A 24,483-nucleotide genomic window follows, 5' to 3' on the forward strand; every position below is an offset into this window, starting at 1 on the left:
TTCTCTGGGCGCCGCTGAAAGCCCAGCTCTGCAGGAGCTACAGGCGTGAGACCCACCGGGACCCGCGAGCGGAATCAGGGCTGGGGGAATAGCAGAGCCGCTTGCGAGGCTGACCCTCTCCAGGATGCCCCATGTAAACCTGGATGTCAGTTTCTGACGCTTTAGCTTAAACCCAAAGGCCAATCTGAGCGAACTCTTGCTTCCCTCGCCTGCCGGGCTGAACCCAAAGGCGCATTAGCCCAGTGCGGCTGCTTCATTCTTGAGCTAAGACCACCGGCGGCGTCTGCGCCTCCGCGAGTCCGCTGTCACGTCCAGCTGGTGTAGAGAGAGTTGAAATCTCACTTTGGGCCGGGCGCGGTGGCTCACGCCTGTAATCCTAGAACTTTTGGGAGGTCGAGGCAGGCGGATCACTTGAAGTCAGGAGTTTGAGAACAGCCTGGCTAACATAATGAAACCCCTGTCTCTACTAAAAATACAAAAATTGGTCGGGCATGGTGGCGCGCGCCTGTAATCCCAGCTACTCAGGAGGCTGAGGCGGGAGAATCACTTGAACCTGAGAGGCAGAGATTGCAGTGAGCTGAGATCATGCCACTGCACTCCAGCCTGGGCAACAGAGTGAGACTCCGTCTCAAAAAAAAAAAAAAAAAAAAAAAAAAAAACCACGAAAAAAGAAATATGATTGGACCAGAAGGCCAATAACCTGAGTGGGGAAACCCAGCAAGTCCTGTCCGTGTAGATTCTTCTTGACCTTTCTCTGCAGCATTCCTTCCTTCTGAGTACGGGGCAGGACTCTCTCTGGGATGGAGGGGTCTTAGGACCTGCAAGTAAACAAGGTAGGTCAGATAATTTATGGCCAGTTTTTACCCAGAAATGTGTGGGAGAAAGTTAGAGTAATATTTTTGGGTTCGATGTCTGGCTTTGGGGGAGAAGGGCTCTGGTTTCTATGACCTGCCTTGAGGAAGAAGGATTCCAGTTTCTATGGCTGGCCTCGGAGGAGAGTGAGGGGCCAAAGACGGGAGGGAGGGAGAGGGTCAGAGAGAGCTGCTCCTGAGGCCTGCATTTTGGGGTATTGTTTTCTGAGACCCTAGAGTAGTCAAACAGCCTCAGTAGAAACAGTTACATTTTTGCCTGTTCGCATATAAAAGATGGGTTTGTTTGTTTGTTTTAATTAAAAATAGAGATGGGGGGATCTCACTATGTTGCCCAGGCTGGTCTCCAGCTCCTAAGCTTAAATGATCCTCCCGCCTCGGCCTTGCAAAGCACTGGGATTACAGGTGTGAGCCACTGCACCTGGCCACAAAAGACAGTTGTAATTGATTCTGCCACAAACAAAGTTTCTCTCTTCATCTGTTTTCTTAAACTAAGACACCAGCTGAGGGCTGGGTTTTATTTGGAAAAACCTGACCTCTTTCCCTTCTCTGCTTTCCCAGTCACGCTAATTCACTCCAAATAGGAGCAACCTTTCTCTTCTGTGTTCTCAGCCCTCCCCTCCACTGCCTCACAGTCAACATTGCCAGGTGGAGCTGGGCCAGGAAGGTGACCTTCAACTAGTGACTTCAAAGCTCCCCTCACCAAGTCCTAGCCAGCAGAGCTACTACTCTGGCCGTGGGATCCAGAAGGCTGAGCCCAAGGAAGGGCTGCTTTTGGGCCCCCCAGAGTCTGAGGCCTCTGTCAAAGGCCTGGTCTTGGGCCAGCTTGTGCCAGAAAGACCCCTTATCCCTTTGACTCTGTTCAGAATTCTGTTGCTCCAAACACAAATAGAGACCATGGAAGCCTCTGGCATTTGACTTTCCTGCCAACCTGGTATTATCAGGTGCCTGGATCTCAATATCCACACCTGTAAACTGGAAGACTGGACCCCTGAAGATCCTTCTGGTCCAAACAATCAGACTTATGTATGTCAGCCACCCACACTGCCACCTCTGAAATGGCGGTAATGAAATTGCTGCCCCCCTCCCCCCACCAAGGACTTGCCCCTTCCTCTGCATGTTGGACTCGTATCTCAGAGGCCTGGCCAGAGGCAGCACTGTAGGTGTGTTCCAGAGTCTGGTCTTTGCCTGCTGAGGGATCAGAGGGGGAGCACTTGTGTTCCTTGTAAGCACAGCAGCAGCTGGAGGCAACTGAGGCAAAATCTTTAAACTGCTTCTAACTGCCTGCCTCCCAGGGCCCCAGCTCCACGCCAGCCTTTCCCGTAAATCCCTGTTTGGTGAGGCAGCTGATGCCAGCTCCATTTGGCTCGTAGAGGTTACCACACTTGCTCAATGTCACACTGCTGGGAAGTAGTAAAACTCCAGTTCAAATCAACATACCTGGCCCATATTCCATTACTGTTTTTTTGTTTTTTCCGAGACAGGGTCTCACTCTGTTGCCCAGGCTGGAGTGCAATGGTTGATCATGGCTCCCTGAAGCCTCGACCTCCTGGGCTCAAGTGATCCTCCCACCTTAGCCTCCTCAGTAGCTTGGACAACAAGAACATGCCACCATGCCCGGCTAATTTTTTTTCTATTACTTTTTTAAGGAGAAAGAGGGAGAAACCACAGCCCCTATTTATTGTGCTGGTCTGGAATTCCTGGTGATGGTAACTATTGGCCCTGAAAGCTGCTGCAGAGAAAGATGGTGTTTAAAGGAAAGGGGCTCAGATCCTCCCGTTTGGGGTCAGTGGAATTGAAAATTTCCACCCCTCCACATTTTCAATCAAACCCCAATTTGTCATTGAATTTAGGTCACGTGCAAGTTCCCTGTGGAGGCACAAAAATTTGTGTCACTCCGTCCCCACCCTCTGGGAGCCAGACATACATGTATACAATCACCATAAACCCAGGCACAAGAGGAAAATGTCTGCTGGGCGTGGTGGCTCACACCTGTAATCCCAGCACTTTGGGAGGTCAAGGCAAACTCCTTGAGCTCAGGAGTTTGAGACCAGCTTGGGCAGCAGAGTGAAACCTTAATCTCTATTTAAAAAAAAAAAAGAAAGAAAGTGTCCCAAGAGGAGTGTAGATGACACTTGAAACATCTGGCAAGGAGAAAAGCACCTCGGATGCAGGGGCCCCTGGTGAGCCTGGGGGAGGAGCGTCCATCTAGCTGCCTCTTCAAAGAGCTCTGAGGTCTGGGGGAGGCCAGACAGGACAGCTGGGAGCGGTCAGGGACTCACATTTCTTTTTCTTTTTTCTTTGGAGACAGAGTCTTGCTCTGTTGCCCAGGCTGGTGTGCAGTGGCAGGACTTGGCTCACTGCAGCCTCTGCCTCCGAGGTTCAAGCAGTTCTCCTGTCTCAGCCTCTCAAGTAGCTGGGATTACAGGTACGCGCCACCATGTCCAGCTAATTTTTGTATTTTGAGTAGAGACAGGGGTTTCACCATGTTGGCCAGGCTGGTCTTGAACTCCTGACTTCAGGTGATCAGCCCGCCTCGGCCTCCCAAAGTGCTGGGATTACAGGCATGAGCCACCATGCCCAGCCTCCTTTTTTTTTTTTTTTTTTAAGATGGAGTCTTGCTCTGTTGCCCAGGCTGGAGTGCAGCACTGTGATCTCGGCTCAGTGCAACCTCTGCCTCCCAGGTTCAAGTGATTCTCTTGCTTCAGTCTCCCAAGTAGCTGGAATTACAGGCACAAGCCACCGCACCAGCCTTTTTCTTTATTTCTTTCTTTCTTTTGAGACAGGGTCTCACTCTGTTGTCCAGGTTGGAGTGCAGTGGTGCAGTGGTGCAATCTCAGCTCACCGCAGCCTCGACCTCCCAGGCCCAAGCAATCCTCCCGCCTCAGCTTCCCGAGTAGTTGGGACTACAGGTGCATGCCTGGCTAATTTTTGCATTTTTTGTAGAGACAGGGTTTCAGCATGTTTCCCAGGCTGTTCTGGAACTCCTGGGCTCAAGTGATCCTCCCACCTTGGCCTCCCAAAGTGCTGGCATTACAGGAGTGAATCCCGCGGGGACTCACATTTCATCCAGCCAACATTCCAGGGCATTCGTTTTGTGGTGTGCAATAGGCAGACAGTAACATTTGGCAACAGTGCTGAGAGGGTATTGGGATAGAGCCTGGGGAAGGGAGACAAGAGTTTCTGAGTTAGGGACAGGCCTGACACAGGGTGCTGGCGGAACGCCCAAGAGAGGCAGGACTCCAGAGATGGTATAGAGGAGATAGAATCAGCAGGAATTGTAGCTGGTTTGACATGGGGCATGGCCAGGGGAGGAGTCAGAGTGACTCAGACTTCCATCCCTGGGGCTGGAAGAATGGCACAGCCATTATTAGAAATCAGAGAATAGGAGGAGGAGAGAGTTGTGGGAGAGGCGTTGACAGCAGAGCTATTTATGGTCATCTCCAAACTTATTTCCCTGCCAGCTGTCTGTGCCCCCTCCCCCACCCAATCTGCCCTACCTGCTGCTTCCAGCACTGTCCTCCCGAAGCCCAGTCCTGAGCAGCTACTCCACAGCTCAGATACCCACAGGAGCTTCCCACGCCATCCACAAGCAACTCTGAACAGCTTCTAACAGTCCATGGCCTCCACCTCCCTCTCTTCTCTTCTGCTATTTCCCCATCCCCAGGATCCCTAAATGGAGCATTCTCCTGAATTGTCACTGCCTCGGTGCCCTCGCGTTGTCCCCTCCCTCCACCACACAGGTTCTGTACTGCCCACAGCCAGACCCAACTCACACTTGGTGGCTGCTATGGACTGAGTGTTTTTTTGCTTTGTTTGTTTCTCTTTTTTTTTTTTTTTTGAGATGGAGTCTCACTTTGTCACCCAGTCTGGAGTGCAGTGGCATGATCTCAGCTCACTATGACCTCCACCTCCCAGGTTCAAGCAATCCTCCTGCCTCAGCCTCCTGAGTAGCTGAGAGTACAGGTGTGCACCACCATGCCCAGGTAGTTTTTATTATTTATTTTTATTTATTTTTATTTTTTGAGATGGACTCTTGCTCTGTTGCCAGGCTGGAGTGCAGTGGCGCGATCTCAGCTCACTGCAACCTCCACCTCGCTGGTTCAAGAGATTCTCCTGCCTCAGCCTCCCAAGTAGCTGGGACTATAGGCACCCACCACCACACCCGGCTAATTTTTGTATTTTTAGTAGAGACAGGGTTTCACCATGTTGGCCAGGATGGTCTCGATCTCTTGACCTTGTGATCCGCCTGCCTCGGCCTCCCAAAGTGCTGGGATTACATACGTGAGGCACTGTGCCCAGCCTTAGTTTTTGTATTTTTAATTCTTGAGGTTTCACCATGTTGGCCAGGTTGGTCTTGAACTCCTGACCTCAAGCGATCCTGCCACCTTGGCCTCCCAAAGTGCTGGGATTACAGGCGTGAGCCACCGTGCCTGGCCTGGACTGAATGTTTGTGTCCTCCAAAATTCATATGCTGAAGCCCTAAGCCAGTGTGATGGTGTTTGGAGGCAGGGTCTCTGGGAGGTAATTATGTCATGCCTTCATGAATGGGATTAGTGCCCTTGTAAAAGGAGACAGGTGAGAGATCTCTCTCTGCCACATGAGATCATAATCAGGAAGAGGGCCGTCACCAGGAACCGAATCAACCAGCACCTTGATCTTGGAATTTTTAGACTCCAGAACCAACAGAAAAAAAATTCTGTTGTTTATTTTTTATTTTATTTTATTTTATTTTATTTTATTTTTTGAGACGGAGTCTCATTCTGTCATCCAGGCTGGAGTACAGTGGCACAATCTCGACTCACTGCAACCTCCACCTACTGGGTTCAAGTGATTCTCCTATCTCAGCCTCCCAAGTAGCTGGGATTACAGGCACACACCACCATAGCCAGCTAATTTTTGTATTTTTAGTAGAGACGGGGTTTCATCATATTGATCAGGCTGGTTTCAAACTCCTGACCTCAGGTGATCCGCCCACCTCAGCCTCCCAGAGTGCTGAGATTACAGGTGTGAGCCACCGTGCCCAGCCGGTTCTGTTGTTTAAACCACCCAATCTGTGATATTTTTGTTACAGCATCCTGAACTAAGACAATGGCCAAGTCCAAGCCCACCTTCACAAGCCTGCACCGAGGGTAGGGGGCTGCAGGGACAACAGCATTCATTTACCTGAGTCATCACGTACGGTATCCAACCTCCCAGACCCCTCCAATAAAAGAGCACAAAATCTACTCTGATTTTAGCTTTGGAAAATGGACATCAATGGGGTTCAGAAGCAAATTTGAAAGATTTTGAAATACTATTTAATTTCTTGAAATTTTATCTCATCACTTAAGTTAATCCTAAAAATTCCTAATATTAATAAAACTAGAGAGCCAAGAGCCGTTCTCAGTGGCACACACCTGTAATCCCAGCTACTTGGGAGGCCAAGGCAGGAGGATTGCTTGAGCCCAGGAATTTGAGGCCAGCCTGGGCAACATAGCTTAATCCAAGTAAAAACCAGAGAGCCAGAGTTGGGGCCACGGGAAATGATTAAAAGTCATTACAAAGAACCAGGTGCTGGCCAGGAGCGGTGGCTCACGCCTGTAATCCCAGCACTTTGGGAGGCCAAGGTGGGTGGATCACGAGGTCAAGAGATCAAGACCATCCTGGCCAACATGGTAAAACCCCATCTCTACTAAAAAAAACAAAAAAAAAACAAAAAAAAAACTAGCCAGGTGTGGTGGTGAGTGCCTGTAGTCCCAGCTACTTGGGAGGCTAAGGCAGGAGAATAACTTGAACCTGGGAGGCAGAGGTTGCAGTGAGCTGAGATTGCTCCATTGCAATCCAGCCTGTTGACAGAGCAAGACTCCATCTCGGGGAAAAAAAAAAAAAAAAGAACCAGTTGCAACATTATCATGTTGCAGCAGATTCCTAGAGTATACAGATTTCATCCAATTTGCAGAAATAATTTATATGATTCAAAGTCTCATTGCCTGGGCAAGTCAGTTAACCTCTCTGAGCCTCAATTTCCTCATCTGCAAAATGTGGATAATAACAGCACCTACTCCTAGGGTAATTCTGAGAATTAAATGAACTCATGCAGATAAAATGCTTAGAATGGTGCCTGGCACACTGAGGGGATCTGCTGCTAGTGATGTTAATATTATCAGATCATTCACATCTACAATGCAACAGTTTCTTTTGTTGTTGTTGGTGGTGGTGGTGGTTTTGTTTTGTTTTGAGACAGAATCTTGCTCTGTCACCCAGGCTGGAGTGCAGTGTGTACGATCTCAGCTCACTGCAACCTCCACCCCCCAGGTTCAACCAATTCTCCTGTCTCAGCCTCCCGAGTAGCTGGGGTTACAGGCATGCGCCACTATGCCGGGCTAATTTTTTGTATTTTTTAATGGGATCTAGCCATGTCGGCCAGGCTGGTCTCGAACTCCTGACCTCAAGTGATCCGCCCGCCTTGGCCTCCCAAAGTGCTGAGATTACAGGTGTGAGCCACTGCACCTGGCCTACATGGCACCAGTTTACTGAGCCCCTATGACATGCCGGTCCTGACCCAGGAATGGACAAGAGGGCACATTCCTTTCCTGAGAGGACCTCAATCCACTGAGAAACATGGGGAAATGAATGTGTCAATAGATATTTCAAAACAGTGAATTAGCCAGGCGCGATGGCTCATGCCTGTAATCCCAGCATTAAAGGAGGTCAAGAAGGGAGGACCGTTTGAGGCCAGGAGGTTGACACTGCAGCCATATTTGTGTCACCACACTCCAGCCTAGGTGACAAAGTAAGGCCATGTCTCAAAAAAGAAGAAGAAAAGAAAGAATGAAAGAGAGAGAGACGGAGAGAGGGAGGGAGGAAGGAAGGAAGGAAAAGGGGAATAGGAAGGAAATGTAATAGTGGTTACATGTTATTACATTGTCAAAACCCCTAGAACTGTACAACACAATGAATGAACCTTAATGTAAACTATGGACTACAGTTAATAATAATATATCAACATTTTTTCATCGATTATAATAAGTATAACAAGGGTAAAATATTAATAGAGACTATGAAGGATGGGCTAGGGTAGTAGGATAGGTATATAGAACTTTATGTATTACTTTGCTCAATTAGTCTGTAAATCTCAAACTGTACTATTAATAAAAAACAAAGTATTAATTATTTTTCATACTTTTTTCAAAAGGCATTAACAATAGTCTAATGATGCAGGGCATTCCTTTTGAGCAAGGAAAGAGGAAGGTAAAATGATTTAAATAGTTACCCTTGTGAGATTTTGATCTGTGGTATGTTTATGAAGTGTTGGACAAGGGGTGAGGGTTTTGGATTTGAGACATAGAATGATGCCAGGCATGGTGGCTCTCACACCTAAAATCTCAGCACTTTGGGAGGCCAAGGTGGGAGGATTGGTTGAGGCCAGGTGTTTGAGACCAACCTAGGCAACACAGCAAGATCCTGTCTCTAAAAAAAAAATACTTTAATTTAATTCAACATAAAAAAATAAAAAGAATGGGCTGAGTGCAGTGGCTCATGCCTGTAATCCCAGCACTTTGGGAGGCTGAGGCAGGCGGATCACATGAGGTCAGGAGTTCGAGACCAGCCTGGCCAACATGGCGAAAACCCATCTCTACTGAAAGTACAAAAATCAGCTGGGTGTGGTGGCAGGCAACTGTAATCCCAGCTACTCTGGAGGCTGAGGCAGGAGAATCGCTTGAACCTGGGAGGCAGAGGTTGCAGTGAGCCAAGATCGTACCACTGCACTCCAGCCTGGGCAAAAAAGTGAAACTCTGTCTCAAAACATAATAATAGGCCAGGCGCGGTGGCTCACGCCTGTAATCCCAGCACTTTGGGAGGCCCAGCCAGGCGGGTGGATCACGAGGTCAGGAGATCGAGACCATCCTGGCTAATACGGTGAAACCCCGTCTCTACGAAAAATACAAAAAATTAGCCGGGCGTGGTGGTGGGCGCCTGAAGTCCCAGCTACTTGGGAGGCTGAGGCAGGAGAATGGCATGAGCCCGGGAGGCGGAGCTTGCAATGAGCCGAGATTGCGCCACTGCACTCCAGCCTGGGTGACAGAGCGAGACTCCGTCTCAAAAAAAAAAAAATAATAGTAATAACAACAACAAAATAAATAAATTAATTAAAAGAATGGAATAAAACATAAGGAAGACATCAAAAAAAAAGAATGAGGTAGGTCAATATTTTCTGACATCAAAAGATGTTCTGTGTGCCAGGTGTGATGGCTCACGCCTGTAATCCCAGCACTTTGGGAGGCTGAGAAGGGTAGATTGCTTGAGTCCAGGAGTTTGAGACCAGCCTGGGCAAAATGGTGAAACCTAGTCTCTACAAAAAATACAGAAATTAGCTGGGCATGGTGGAATGCACCTGTGGTCCCAGCTACTCGGGAGACTGAGGTGAGAGGATCACTTGAACCCAGAGACAGAGGTAGTAGTGAGCTGAGATTGCACCATTGCACTACAGCCTGGGTGACAAAGTGAGAGAGTGAGACCCTGTCTCAAAAAACAAACAAACAAAAAAAAAGTTACGTGATATAATAAATAAAAGGAGAAAATTGCAGAGAAGTAACCATATGTAAGCACACACACATACATGAAAAATTGAAGGCACTTAAGCCAAAGAGTATGAGGGAGGAGTGAGATTACACAAGACTCTCAATTTCTACTTTATACAATTCTGTGGGGTTTGAATGTCATGTAACGAGCATCTATTACTTTTATAACCAGAAAAAAAAATTGAGATATATATTGTTTATTTTAAAAACAGACACAGCCAGTCTCAGTAGCACGTGCCTGTAATTCCAGCTACTCAGGAGGTGGAAGGATCACCTGAGCCTGGGAGGCAGAGGTTGCAGTGAGCCGAGATCATACCACTGCACTCCAGCCTGGGCAACAGAGTGAGACCCTGTTTAAAAAAAAAAAAAAAAAAAAAGTGGATTTAAATGTAATACAGTACAAAATACTCATTATTTCAAATTATATCTTGCAAGTAACTTTTAAGAGACTAGCACTTGTGCATTTTGTTACAGAACATGAGTGCAGTCAGTTCTCTGTATCCAAAGGGGTCTGCATCCATAGATTCAACTAACTGTGGATGAAGAATATTCAGACAAAAGATTGCTTCTGTATCGAACATGTACAGACTCTTTTTCCTTATCATTATTTCCTAAACAATACAGTATAACAACTATACAACTATTTACATTGTATTACATATTATAAATAATCTAGAGATGATTTAAAGTATACAGACAGGGCTGGGTGAGGTGGCTGATGCCTGTAATCCCAGCACTTTGGGAGGCCGAGGTGGGCGGATCACCCGAGGTCAGGAGTTTAACACCAGCCTGGCCAACATGGTGAAACCCCGTCTCTACAAAAATACAAAAACTAGCCAGGCATGGTGGCGGGTGCCTGTAATTCCAGCTACTTGGGAGGCTGAGGCGGGAGAATCACTTGAACCCAGGAGGCGGAGGTTGCAGTGAGCTGAGATCCTGCCACTGCACTCCAGCCTGGGCGACAGAGCAAGACTCCGTCTCTAAATAAATAAATAAATAAAGTATACAGACAGATATTTGTTGGTCATATGTAAGTACTACACTATTTTATATCAGGGACTTGAGCATCCTGAGATTTTGGTATCCACAGGAAGTTCTGGAAGAATCCTCCATGGATACCAAGGGATGGTTATATTCTCAATATTTGAAAAAACTATGAAATACTCGCCCCCCCCGCCTTCCTTTTGCAGCTGTGTGAGGCTGGGTTTTCTTCATATACTTCAACCCAAACAGCATAATAGCAACACAAATGCAGAAGCAGCTATGAGAATCCAGCTACTTTCATTAAGTCAGATATTGAGAGAATTGCAAAAATGTAAACAATGCAATTCTTCTCATGAAGTTTTTTTTGGAAACTGTAGTTATTTTTAAATAAATTTTTTTTTCTTTCTTTGAGATGCAGTCTTCCTCTGTCGCCAGGCTGGAGTGCAATGGCGCGATTTCGGCTCACTGCAACCTCTGCCTCCCACATTCAAGCGATTCTCCTGCCTCAGCCTCCCAAGTAGCTGGGACTACAGGCGTGTCCCACCACGTCCAGCTAATTTTTATATTTTTAGTAGAGATGGGATTTCACCATGTTGGCTAGGATGGTCTCAATCTTTTGACCTCGTGATCCACCCATCTCGGCCTTCCGAAGTGCTGGGATTACAGGCATGAGCCATCGCGTCCGGCCTAAATAAATATTTCTAAAACATATTCGTTTCTAACTTTTAACTCAGTAAATATGCTTATATATAACCCATAACTGCAAAACCTCTCTGGAATCCTCAAAAACAATGTCTGTAAAAGGATGCCAATAAAACCACCTCTGCAAAAATTACAACAGTGAGAGAAATATAATATAACTGACTTCATCTTGCTTCTAACCTCACAAGCTAACTACCCTTGCTCATTCCTGGGCATAGGCCAAGCTAAGTATGGGACGAATTTTGTTTATAGTTTAACCTTAAAGCAAGGATTAGCCTGGCGCAGTGGCTCATGCCTGTAATCTAAGTACTTTGGGAGGCTGAGGCTAGAGGATCACTTGAAGCCAGGGGTTTGAGACCAGCCTGGGCAACAGAGTGAGACCCTGTTTCTACAAAAAAAAAAAATAAAATAAAAAAAGAGAGCGAGAGAGAGAAAAGAAAGAAAAGAAAAGAAGGATGATAATAATCCTTTCCCAAAACTAACCCCCATCATGTTTGGGACTGAAACTGCGTTTGTAAAGCTAATGAAAGACCTCGAATTTAGAATCATGGGAGGGGTCTGAATTATGCTAACCTGTAAGCATACTTGCTTTTCTATAATCACTTACTGCTCAGCAGCCATACAGATTTGTAACTGCTGGAGGTCACAAGATTTGCAACTTCCCTAGTTGTTCCTGTAGATAACATCACTATTGTAAACCTAAGGCTGGTCTGAGATATTTCTCACACTTTTGCATTCTGGCAGACCAACTGACTTCACTCAGACCCATGACCCACACCAACGGACTGACTCCACCAGTCCTGTGGCCCCACCCAGAAACTGACTCAGCACACCAAACAGTTTAAACATTCCTGTTATTTCATCTCCAGCCAATCAGCAGCACCAATTCCTTAGTCCCCTGACTGTCAAATTGTCCTTAAAAGCCCTAGCCTCTGAGTTCTTGATGAGATGGATTTGAGAAACATCTCTGGTCCTCTTTGCTCAGCACCCTATGATTATTAAACTCTTTCTCTACTGCAACACCTTCTGTTTCAACATATTGGCTTTTTCTGTGTGGCAAGGAAGAAGAACCTGTTGGGTGGTAACACCGAAATAAAAATATTTGAGAATAATTATACTAGAAGAGAGTAATTGCATCTCAACAAAAATGGAGGCCACATTATCACACACAAGATATTTAATATTTATACATGTCAAAAGACAAAATTACAATAAATTTATAATAAAGATCTCAATTTCCTTTATGTGTGACTCTAGAATCAGGCAACACTTTATTCCATAAAAGAGAATAAGTGTTATAATGAGCTGAGCAGAGAAGGTTGGCTTTTTTTTTTTTTTTTCTTGAGACAGGGTCTCTGTCACCCAGGCTGGAGTGCAGTGACACAATCACAGCTCACTGAAACCTCAATCTCCTGGGCTCAAGTGATCCTCCCACATCAGCCTCCCCAGTAGCTGGGACTACAGGCATGCAATACCATGCCTGGCTGATTTTTTTGTTCTTGGTAGAGATGAGGTCTTACTATGTTGCGCAGGCTGGTCTTGAACTCCTGAGCTTAGGCAATCCTCCTGCCTCAGCCTCCCAAAGTGCTGGAATTACAGGCATGAGCCACCATACCTGGCCATGGAGATTGGCCCTATAGACAGAGAAGGGCTGAAGAAAGCAGAAACAAAGAACAAAGAGTGCATTACAGTTGAGCCTTCAACAACACAGGTTTGGACTGTGCACTTCATTTATTTGTAGATATTCTTCTTTTTTTTTCTTTTTCTTTTCTTTTTGAGACTTAATCTCGCCCAGGCTGGATTGCAGTGGTGCGATCTCAGCTCACTGCAACCTCCGCCTCCCACATTCAAGTGAATCTTGAACTAATTCAAGAGAATCGCTTGAACCTGGGAGGTGGAGGTTGCAGTGAGCTGAGATCGCACCATTGCACTCCAGCCTGGGCGACAGAGCGAGACTCCATCTCTAAATAAATAAATTCATTAAAATAAAATCAAATTACTGTTTCTTGTAAGGCAGGGAAAGGAAGACAGAACAAAATAAAAATAACTGATTAGTTAACAGCAGATTATTTTAGGTTACTTTTTTTGTGTAAGGACTTTATTATATCAAGTAAAGATTTAAACAGATCTGTTTGGGAAATCCGCTGTCTCTTCCTTCTGATTTCTTCAAAGGTCAACCAACAATTTATTGTGGGTGTGGTGAAAATGGAACTGTAGCATGGGTGACTCCATTTTGATTTTCAGTCTGGTCTGTTAGGGCCTAGCCCAGGAACTTTGTCCAAAATAATGGGTTTCTATAATTTTTATTTAATATACTGTATAATATATAGTCCATATTAAGTTTTCCCAAATTGTCCCAATAATTAATGTAAGCATATTTTTAAATTACAAACACATACGATTTAGGAGCTGTCTTTTTGATAGTGATTTTATGTTTTATTGCACTGGGTCTTGCTAAAGAAAAAATGATTCATGATGCTTGTTAAAGATGGCAAGGCAGGTTTTATCCAAGGTGAGCTATGGTGATAGGTTTAGGGACCACTGTGATGGGGTCTTGTAGTGGGGGAGAGAGTGGACTCAACTCCAACTCCAACAAGGACAAGTGGGGATCTATAACCAAGGAGCTGGGGGTTGGTTATCAGTGGATGGAAAACTACTAAAAAGAAACATCGAGGATAAAAGGGCTTCTGTTCTGGCTAAACTGACTGATAGCATTATTGCTGAAGGCAGGCCAGGGTGATAAGATATCAAAGGGGGTCAGATACCAAGGTTGGGGCCTGCCTGCCTTCTTTTTTCCTTCCTTCCTTCCTTCCTTCCTTTCCTTTCCTTTCATTTCCCCTTTCCTTGTTCTTTTCCTTTCCTTTCTTTCTTTCTTCTTTCTTTCTTTTTTATTGAGACAGGGTCTCACTCTGTCACCCAGGCTGGAGTGCAGTGACACGTTCTCGGCTCACTGCGGCCTCGACCACCTGGACTCAGGCGATCCTCCTGCCTCAGCCTCCAAGTCGCTGGGACCACAGGCATGCATCCTAATTTTTTTGTATTTTTTATACAGATGGGTTTTCGCTATGTTGCCCAGGCTGATGCACCTACCTTGGCCTCCCAAAGTGCTAGGATTACAGGCGCAAGCCACCGTGCCTGGCCTAGATTTTGTTAAACTGACTTAGCTGGTCATTTGCTCAAACTGGATTCTACAAAGAGAGAGAGGGAAGCCCGAGGTCAGGCCTATGGAGGCAGAGGACTCAGAGGAGGCTGACTGAAGTTTTGGCCAAAGGGAAGTCTTTGTTAGTTTATAATTTGTCCTCTTTGACATGTATTGACTCTTCTTTGGTGGTCCAATGTGTGGTCAAATGTGTAAGTTCCAGGTGTTTTGGTTTTGTTGTTGTTTGACGTAAGGTCTCACTCTATCACCCAGGCTGGAGTGCAGTGGCATGATCTCGGCTCACTGCAGCCTCGACCACCTGGACCCAGGCGATCCTCCCACCTCAGCATCCCAAAGTGCTGGGATTACAGGCGTGAGACACTGCACCTGGCCTTTGTTTGTGTTTTAAGAGATAGAGCCTTGCTATGTTGCCCAGGCTGGGCTTGAATTCCTGGGCTCAATTAATCTTCCTGCCTCAGCCTCCCAAGTGGCTGGGACTACAGGTTCATACCACCACACCCAGTTCTAGGTATTCTTTTATTTATTTTTTATTTTATTTTATTTTATTTTATTTTTTCTGAGATGGAGTCTTGCTCTGTCACCCAGGCTAGAGTGCAGTGGCGCGATCTCGGCTCACTGCAACCTCTGCCTCCCATGTTAAAGTGATTCTCCTGCCTCAGTCTCTGAGTAGCTGGGATTACAGGCATGCGCCACCATGCCTGGCTAATTTTTGTATTTTTAGTAGAGACAGGGTTTGCCTATTTTGGCCAGGCTAGTCTCGAACTCATAACCTCAGGTGATCTGCCCACCTCGGCCTCCCAAAGTGCTGGTATTACAGGTGTGAGCCACCGTGTCCAGCCCTAGGTATTCTTTTTGTTGTTGTTGTTGATTTGTTTTGTTTTTTAGCAGAGACAAGGTCTTGCTATGTTGTCCAGGCTGGTCTTGAACTCCTGGACTCAAGCAATCCTCCCACTTCAGCCTCCCAAAGTGTTAGGATTACAGGTGTGAGCCACTACACCCAATCTTTTCCGATTTTTTTTTTTTTTTTTGGCGGGGGAGATGCATTAGAGTGCAGTGATATGATCACAGCTTATTGCAGCCTTGACCTCCTAGGCTCAAGCAATCCTTCCACCTCAGCCTCCCAAGTAGCGCCACTGAAATCTATGTTCTTATAAGTTTTTATAAGCTATTTGTTTCTAAGAGAGGTGTTAAGGCTGCCCAGTGTGATTGTGGATGTCTTCATTCCTCTTGGTAATTCCATCCATTTGTGCTATATATATTATGAAGTTTTCTTAAGTGTTATGCTCATACCTGTTATATTTTTCTAGTAAATTACTCCTTTTATCATTAAATAATGATTCTCTTTATACCTAATCTTGCATTTTGCCTTAAGATTTATTTTGAACTATTGTATATTGCTACACCAGCTTTACTTTGGTCCGTATTTGCCTGATACAACTTTTTTCATGCCTTTTACTTTTAATTTTTTATGTTACATATTTTATGTGTATCCACACATAGCTGAGTTTTGGTTTTGTAACATACTTTGAAAGTCTGTCTTTTTCTTTTTCTTTTTTTTTTTTTTGAGATGGAGTCTTGCTCTCTTGCCCAGGCTGGAGTGCAGTGGCACAAGCTCGGCTCACTGCAACCTCCACCTCCCAGGTTCAAGTGATTCTGCTGCCTCAGCCTCCCCAGTAGCTGGGATTACAGGTACGAACCACCAGGCCCAGCTAATTTTTGTAGTTTTAGTAGAGATGGGGTTTCACCATGTTGGCCAGGCTAGCCTCAAACTCCTGACTTTGTGATCTGCCTACCTCGGCCTCCCAAAGTGCTGGGATTATAGGTGTGAACCACTGTGCCCAGCTGAAAGTCTTTGTCTTTTATAAACATATTTACACTGTTCACATTTATGGAGATTGCTGAATATTTTTTACATTTCTATCACTTTATTTTGCACTTTCTATTTGCCATGCTTTTCTTTTGCTTATCTATTTATTTATTTATTTTAGAGACAAGGTCTCACTCTGTTGGCCAGGTTGGAGTGCAGTGGTGTGACCGTAGCTCACTGCAACTTCAGGCTTCTAGGTCAAGGGATCCTCCCACCTCAGGCTCCCAAGTAGTTGGGACTATACGCCCATGTTACCACGCCTGGCCTTCTTTTGCTTCTTTTCACATCCTTTTAAGCTTTCTATAGGATCAGCCAAGATTTCTTTATTCTCCTCTACCTCCCTTACTGGTATGGAAATGATATGTTCTATTTCTACCTGTTTAGAAATTAAATTCAGACTTGGGAACCCACATCTATAATCTCAGCACTTTGGGAAGCTGAGGCAGGAGGATCACTTGAAGCCAGGAGTTTGAGACCAGCCTGGGCAGCATAGCAAGACCCTCTCTCTACCAAAATTGAAAAACAATTAGCCAGATGTGATGGCACACACCTGTAGCTACTCAGGAGGCTGAGGCAGGGGGATCCCTTGAGCTCAGGTCAAGGTGGCAATAAGCCATGATCACACCACTGCACTCTAGCCTGGGTGGCAGAGCAAGACCCTGTATCAGAAAGAAAAAAAGAAAAAGAGAGAGAGAGAAGGAAAGAAGGAAAGAAAAGAAAAGAAAGAAAGAGAAAGAGAGAGGGAGGGAGGAAGGGAGGGAGGAAAGGAAAGAAGGAAGGAAGGAAGGGAGGAAGGAGAAAGAAAAGAAAAAGGGAAAGGGAAGGGAAGGAAAAATTAAATTCTTGACTTTACAAAGTTTAAAACTCATCATTTTATTTATCCTTCTTAAAAATATGAGAAACTTAGATTATTTCTCTCCAATTCTCCCATCTTTCATGTTATTAGTCCATAATATTTTAGTTCCAGTGGGAGTTCTAAGCCTCCTCATTTTTCTTTTCAAGTAGATTTATAAACACGTTCGCACCTTTCTTTCTTTTTTCATAGAGACAGGGGTCTTCCTATGTTGCCCAGGCTGGTCTCAAACTCCTGGGTTCAAGGGATCTTCCCACCTCAGCTTCCCAAAAGTGCTGGGATTACAGGTGTGAGCCACCCAGCCATGCCAGTTTCTTTACTCAGCATTGTGTCTTGAATTTAACTCCTGCCTCCTGGGTTCAATTTCCTAATAACTGAAAGGTGTCATTCAACAGGTCTTTTAACAAAAGTCTGTGAGAATTAAGTTTCTCTGTTTCAACTTGTTTTATTTTAGTCTCACTGCTAAGGTCTAAATGTCTCACAGAATTCATGTATTAAAATTTAATGGCTGGGCCAGGCATGGTGGCTCACACCTGTAATCCCAGCACTTTGGGAGGCCAAGGCGGGCAGATTACTTGAGGTCAGGAGTTCAAGACCAGACTGGCCAACATCACAAAACCCCGTTTCTAATAAAAATACAAAAAAAATTAGCCAGGAGTCATGGTGCATGCCTGTAATCTCAGGTACTCTGGAGGCTGAGGCAGGAGAATCACTTGAACCCGGGAGGCGGAGGTTGCAGTGAGCCGAGATCCTGCCACTGCACTCTAGCCTGGTCAACAGAGCAAGACTCCATCTCAAAAAAAAAAAAAAAGAAAAAGAAAAAAATCAATGGCCAATGAGATGGTATTAAGATGTGAGGCCCTAAAGGCTGAGACAGGAGAATCGCTTGAACCTGGGAGGCGGAGGTTGCAGTGAGCCAAGATCATGCTGTACTCCAGCCTGGGCGACAGAGCGAGACTCTGTCTCAAAAAAGAAAAGAAAACAACATTACCTGCAACCCAGAAACCGTCCTTAAGTTCTCTCTTAGACATTATTTTTCCGAATTCCCCAAAGGTCACTACTACTATCCTAACTTCTACTAAAATGATTGATTTTGCCCATTTTTATTTTTGTGTAAATAAAATCATACAGTATATACTCTGTTGTGTCTTTTTCTCAACATTACATTATAAACTTCATTCATGTTTTTGCATGTAGCTGTAATTTACTAATTCCGTTGCTATCTAAAGTTGCATTTTATGAACCTGCCATAATTTATTTCTACTATTTGCATTCTACTATTGCTGAACATCGGGTGTTTACAGTTTGGGGCTATTGCTAACGATGCTTCTATGAACGTTCTTACACTTATCTTCTGTACATATATACAAAATTCTGTGGAATAATACTTATGAGTGAATTACTGGGTCATAGGACATACACATACATATATAAAGTGTTCAGTTTTAATAGACACTGCCAACTTTTCAAATTGATTGTCTAATTTATATTCTACCAGCAAAGTATGAGAGTTTCAGTTTCTCTACAGCACTGATAACAGCATTGTCATTCTTTTCAGCTTTAGTTATTCTGGTGGGTGTAGTGGGAGCTCAGTGCGATTTTTAAATTGCATTTCCCTGGGGACTAATGAGATTGAGTTCCTTTTCATATGCTTATTAGCTATTTGGATATTCTCTCGTGAAGCACATGTTTCAAATCTTTTGCCTGTTTTTCCATTGGCTTTTCTGCTTGTTTGTGATTTGTAGGAGTTCGATATACATTTTTTTCTTTTTCTTTTTTTTTTTTTTTTTTTTGACGGAGTCTCGCTCTGTTACCCAGGCTGGAGTGCAGTGGTGCGATCTCGGCTCACTGCAACCTCTGCCTCTCAGGTTCAAGCAATTCTCCTGCCTCAGCCTCCTGAGTAGCTGGGATTACAGATGTGCACCACCACCCCCAGCTAGTTTTTGTATTTTTAATAGAGACAGGGTTTTGCCATGTTGGCCAGGCTGGTTTTGAACTCCTGACCTCAGTTAATCTGCCTGCCTCGGCCTCCCAAAGTGCTGGGATTACAGGCATAAGCCACCATGCCAAGCCTTGATATACATTTTGATATGAATCTCCTTATTTATGTATTTATTTATTTATTTATTTTGAGACAGAGTCTTGCTCTGTCACCCAGGCTGGAGTACAGTGGCGTGATCTCAGCTCACTGCAACCTCCATCTCTCAGGTTACTCAAGTAATTCTCCTGCCTCAGCCTCCCAAGTAGTTGGAATTACAGGCACACGCAACCATGCCCAGCTAATTTTTTTTTTTTTTTTTTTTTTTTTTTTTTGGTAGAGATGGGGTTTCACCATGTTGGTCAGGCTGGTCTCGAACTCCTAACCTCAAGTGACCCACCTGCCTCAGCCTCCCAAAGTGCTGGGATTACAGGCATGAGCCACCACGCCCAGAGTCTCCTTTTTGGATGTATGTGTTGCAAATGTCCTCTTACTCAATGGCTTGCTTTATTTTTTTAACACATCTTTCGATGCACAAAAACTCTTAATTTTAATGTAGTCCAACTTATTGACCTGAGAAAAGAAAAATAGCTCAGAACAGTCTGAGCTATGTGAAATTGTATACAAAATTGATCAGGCCCAGAGAGACTTGAGTATGGGACTTCAGTCACAGCTCCCCAGGCCCTCCCACATTCAGGCCTGGGGCACCTGTTTAAAGGCCTTTTTTTTTTTTTTTTTTTTTTTTCCTTATCTGTTATCTTCATGTCCTGGAATTCCTGATACAAAAAAAATCAATGGATAGCCAATCAATAGCTTATATTATTTTAATGTAAATTCTTGGTAGACCATTTAGGGACTGCTTCTCCTTTTTTCCTTTAAAAACCCATCTGTAAATATTGCTAATTGGAGCATTTATTCAGGGCAACTTGAATCTGTGCTCCCAGGTTGCAGTCCTCAACTTGGCCCAAATAAACTCTCTATTTGTATAAATGATTTTCCCTCAGTTTTTTCCTCTAGGTCAACATATCTTTTGTTTATTTGTTTGTTTGTTTGTTTTTTGAGATGGAGTCTTGCTCTGTTGCCCAGGCTGGAGTGCAGTGGCATGATCTCAGCTCACTGCAACCTCTGCCTCCCAGGTTCAAGTGATTCTCCTGTCTCAGCCTCCAGAATAGCTGGAATTACAGGCATTTGTCACCACACCCAGCTAATTTTTATATTTTTAGTAGAGACAGGGTTTCACCATGTTGGCCAGGCTGGTCTCAAACTCCTGACCTCAGGTGATCCACCTGTCTTGGCCTCCCAAAGTGCTGGGATTACAGGTGTGAGCCACCACGCTCTGTCAACATATCTTTTATGTTTATTATTTCTATGTCCTATGTAATAAATCTTTTCCTATCCCAAGATTGTGAAAGTATTCTCCTATAGTATCTTCTAGAAGACTTATGCCTTTTTGAAAACTCCTATAGGCCGGGCGTGGTGGCTCACACCTGTAATCCCAGCACTTTGGGAGGCCGAGGTGGGCGGATCACGAGGTCAGGAGATCGAGACCATCCTAGCTGACACAGTGGAACCCCATCTGTACTAAAAACACAAAAAATTAGCCAGGCGTAGTGGCATGTGCCTGAAGTCCCAGCTACTCGGGAGGCTGAGGCAGGAGAATCGCTTGAACCCGGGAGGTGGAGTTTGCAGTGAGCCAAGATTTCACCATTGCACTCCAGCCTGGGCAACAGAGTGAGACTCTGTCTCAAAACAAACAAACAGACAAACAAAAAACTTCTATAGTATCTTCCTAAAGTACAGAAGCTTTAGGCTTTTTTTAAAACTTTTACAATGATACTTATAATTAATCTAGAATTGATTTTTATCCACCCTGATTTCAGGTATGTTTAAATGTGAAAAACAATATGTTCTCAAGAATTGATAAAAATTATTTTTTTAGCCCTCATCTGTTACTTAATACTTTAGGGCATTTTTCTTTGCCATTAAATATTCTTCTACAACACATTTTTAAATTGTAAATTGGCAAATTACCATTGTATATGCTATGGGTTACAAAGTGATGTTATGGGCTGGGCACCAGTAACTTCAGCACTTTGGGAGGCCAAGGTGGGAGGATTGCTTGAGTTCAGGAGTTCAAGACTAGCCTGGGCAATATTGTGAAACCCCCATCTCTTAAAAAAATAAAACAAAAACCAAAGTGGTGTTATGGTTTATGAATACAATGTAGAAAAATTAAATCAAGCTAATTAACATATCTGTTACCTCAAATTCTTATAATTTTTGTAGTGAGAACATTTGAGATTTGCACTTAGTGACTTTGAAATGTATAGCACATTATTATTTACTATATTCACCATGCTGTGCAATATATCTCAAAGAAAAAAACTTATTCCTCCTGTCTAATTGAGGATTTGTACCCTTTGACTATCATTTCTCCCAAGGTTTTGTTTTGTTTTTTTACTAGCAGCCTAATAGTCCATTATATTCCTCTCCCTGGAGCAGGGGCTCTGGAATCAGTCAGGTTAATATTCTGTCCTCACCTCTTAGGAACTATGTAAGTTTTACCTTTTTTTTTGAGACGGAGTTTCACTCTTGTTGCCCAGGCTGGAGTGCAATGGCGCGATCTGGGCTCACCACAACCTCCGCCTCCCAGGTTCAAGCGATTTCCTGCCTCAGCCTCCTGAGTAGCTGGGATTACAGGCATGCACCACCACGCTTGGCTAATTTTGTATTTTTAGGAGAGACAAGGTATCTCCATGTTGGTCAGGCTGTTCTCTAACTCTTGACCTCAGGTGATCTGCCCGCCTTGGCCTCCCAAAGTGCTGGGATTACAGGCATGAGCCACGGCACGTGGCTGAACTATGTAACTTTTGACAATAATTTTACTCTCTAGGCTTTAGCTCTTATGGGAGATGGCCAGGTCTTGAACTGAGTTAGTTTCATAGTTGGATCTCAACCCCTAATTGATTGAGTTAGAAGCCCTACATCAACTGAAATAGTGGATCATTAACTCTAGAACAGTCTTATTTACTCATAAAAGTCTCCTGAAGACCTAGGATAGGCCACATTTTGAGAGTCCACAGTTTTATCTACTGTGACTAAGAACAATAAAACTACATGAAACAATGCCCTGTGGTGTTTAAAAGCTGTAGTCAGGGTTGGCAGCATGAAGGAGTGGCAATGGAACCACTTAATTAAATTCCCTTATCAGATGATCAGATTATTGTTTATCAGTAGAGCTAGTGATTAAGTGAGGCCTCCAACCTTGTCCTAGCTGGTTGCCTTGGGAGAGTTTCCAGACTTCTCCGTGGCTCACTTTATCATCATCTGTAAAATGGGTAGAGTAACAGCTTAGTACCAACCTCATAGTAATGTGCTGGTTAAAATATACTCAGCTGGGTGGGTGCAGTGGCTCATGCCTGTAATCCCAGCACTTTGGGAGGCCAAGACGGGTAGATCACCTGAAGTCAGTAGTTTGAGACCAGCATGGCCAACATGGTGAAACCCCGTCTCTACTAAAAATATAAAAATTAGCCAAGCGTAGTGATGCACACTTGTAATCCCAGCTACTCGGGAGGCTGAGGCAGAAGAATTGCTTGAACCCAGGAGGTGGAGGTTGCAGTGAGCTGAGATAACACTATTGCACTCCAGCCTGGGCAACAAGAGCGAAACTCCGTCTCAAAAAATAATAGTAATAAATAAATAGTACTCAGCTGGCTGGGTGTGGTGGCTTATGCCTATAATCCCAGCACTTTGGGAGGCCAAGGAGGGTGGATCACTTGAGCTCAGCAGTTCAAGACCAGCCTGGCCAACATGGTGAAACCTTCTCTACTAAAAATACTAAAATTAGCCTGGCATGGTGCCATGTGCCTGTAATCCCAGCTACTGGGGAGGCTGAGGCAGGAAAATCACTTGAACTTGGGAGGTGGAGGTTGCAGTGAGCTGAGACTGCACAACTGCACTGCAGTCCAGCCTGGGCGGTAGAATACAATTGTGTCTCAAAAAAAACAAAAAACAAAAAACAAAACTCAGCTGAAGATGGATGCAACATGTGATAAGTGATGAATAATGGCCACCATCATTCTCATCTCTGGCTGGGGTAGGACTAGTGAGATCGGGACGTGTAAGGTAGCTCACTCAGATATTGGGTTAGGGAGACCCAAAAAACTGCAGTGGAACTCAGGCGCTGTTCATGTGGGGCAGATGGCTAATACTGAAACTCACAAGAAATGGCTAACAACAAACTTCCTAGAAATCAATTTGTTTGGGCTGGGCGCAGTGGCTCACGCCTGTAATCCCAGCACTTTGCAAGGCCAGGGTTGGTGGATCACATGAGGTCAGGAGTTCAAGACCAGCCTGGCCAACATGGTGAAACCCCATCTCTATTAAAAAATACAAAAATTAGCCAGGGATGGTGGCACGTGCCTGTAATCCCAGCTACTTGGTAGGCTAAGGCAAGAGAATCACTTGAACCCAGGAGGCGGAGGTTGCACTGAGCCAAAACGGCTCCACTGCCCTCCAGCCTGGGTGACAGAGCAAGATTCCGTCTCAGGGGGGAAAAAAAAGAAAGAAATCAGTTTGTCCAATGAGGTGCTGGCAAATGTTTAACAACCAGCTCCAGTGGGGGGTGTGTGTGTGTGTGTGTGTGTATGTGTGTGTGTGTGTTTGCTAACTTGTAGCATTTGCTGATTTCGGTAGTGTAAATATTTCCACCATGGCCAATTTCAAACTACCAACACAGCATCACTGAACAGAGTTGTATATTTCCATCTATAATATTTCCACCATATAGATGCAACAGACATAAATGTCCTCAAATGCATAGATACTAGTAAAATATAGTAAAATAATTAGAAAGTGATGAGTTTGAGTCTTTTAATATAATCATAAGTTTATATAACTTAATTTTTAATAATGGCTGTGTGTAACAACTGGCTTGCAAAATTCTTGAGAATTTAACAGTTGGCTCTCATGAGCCTGTACAAGCTGGCTCCAGACACCACTCCAGCCACCCCACGTCTCCTTTTGGATCTTGTGGAGTATAGCCCAGGACGTGGCAACTGCACAAGAGCTTAGGGCAGCTTCAATATCCTTCTTAGGGACTCCTTCCTCTGGCAATTGTGTCCCCCTCCTGGAGGACACAGCCCTGGAGGTGACCTTTTCCCTTCGAGGCTCCAAGCTGTTTAACATTCTCATCCACCAGCACCTCCCCCCACTGCAGGGCGGCTATTTCAGGAATGCCGGGACGCGCATGTAGGGCATCCTGGCCAGCCACTTGCTGGCCAGCCACTTGCCGAATGCACCCTGTCAGGTGCTCACAAGGTCGTCCAGATGGCTAGAAAGAGAGCAGCAGCCTTAGGAAGGGGCTGCCTGCTCCTAGGCTCACGGCCCCTTGATACTTGCATTCTCGAATTAGGAATGCCTAGGCCAACAGACCCTAGAAGTCCACTGCCCTCGTGTATTTCAAAACCTGGATCCAAACTACCATTTCTTAGTTTCATCTCAC

The 24,483-nt window shown here is 44.7% G+C and overlaps 1 long non-coding RNA gene across 1 annotated transcript in view; it reads left to right on the forward strand.

The window, feature by feature from the left end:
- The first annotated feature begins 26 nt into the window (after positions 1-26).
- LOC134729106 (uncharacterized) overlaps positions 27-24,483 on the forward strand; it is a 58,909-nt gene continuing 34,452 nt past the window's right edge. The window contains exon 1 of the long non-coding RNA XR_010109990.1: positions 27-833. This is a non-coding gene — a long non-coding RNA (uncharacterized LOC134729106). The remainder of the gene's footprint in view (positions 834-24,483) is intronic.

This window comes from Pan paniscus, chromosome 16 (assembly GCF_029289425.2).
Source record: "Pan paniscus chromosome 16, NHGRI_mPanPan1-v2.0_pri, whole genome shotgun sequence".
Classification (NCBI taxonomy): Eukaryota; Metazoa; Chordata; class Mammalia; order Primates; family Hominidae; genus Pan; species Pan paniscus.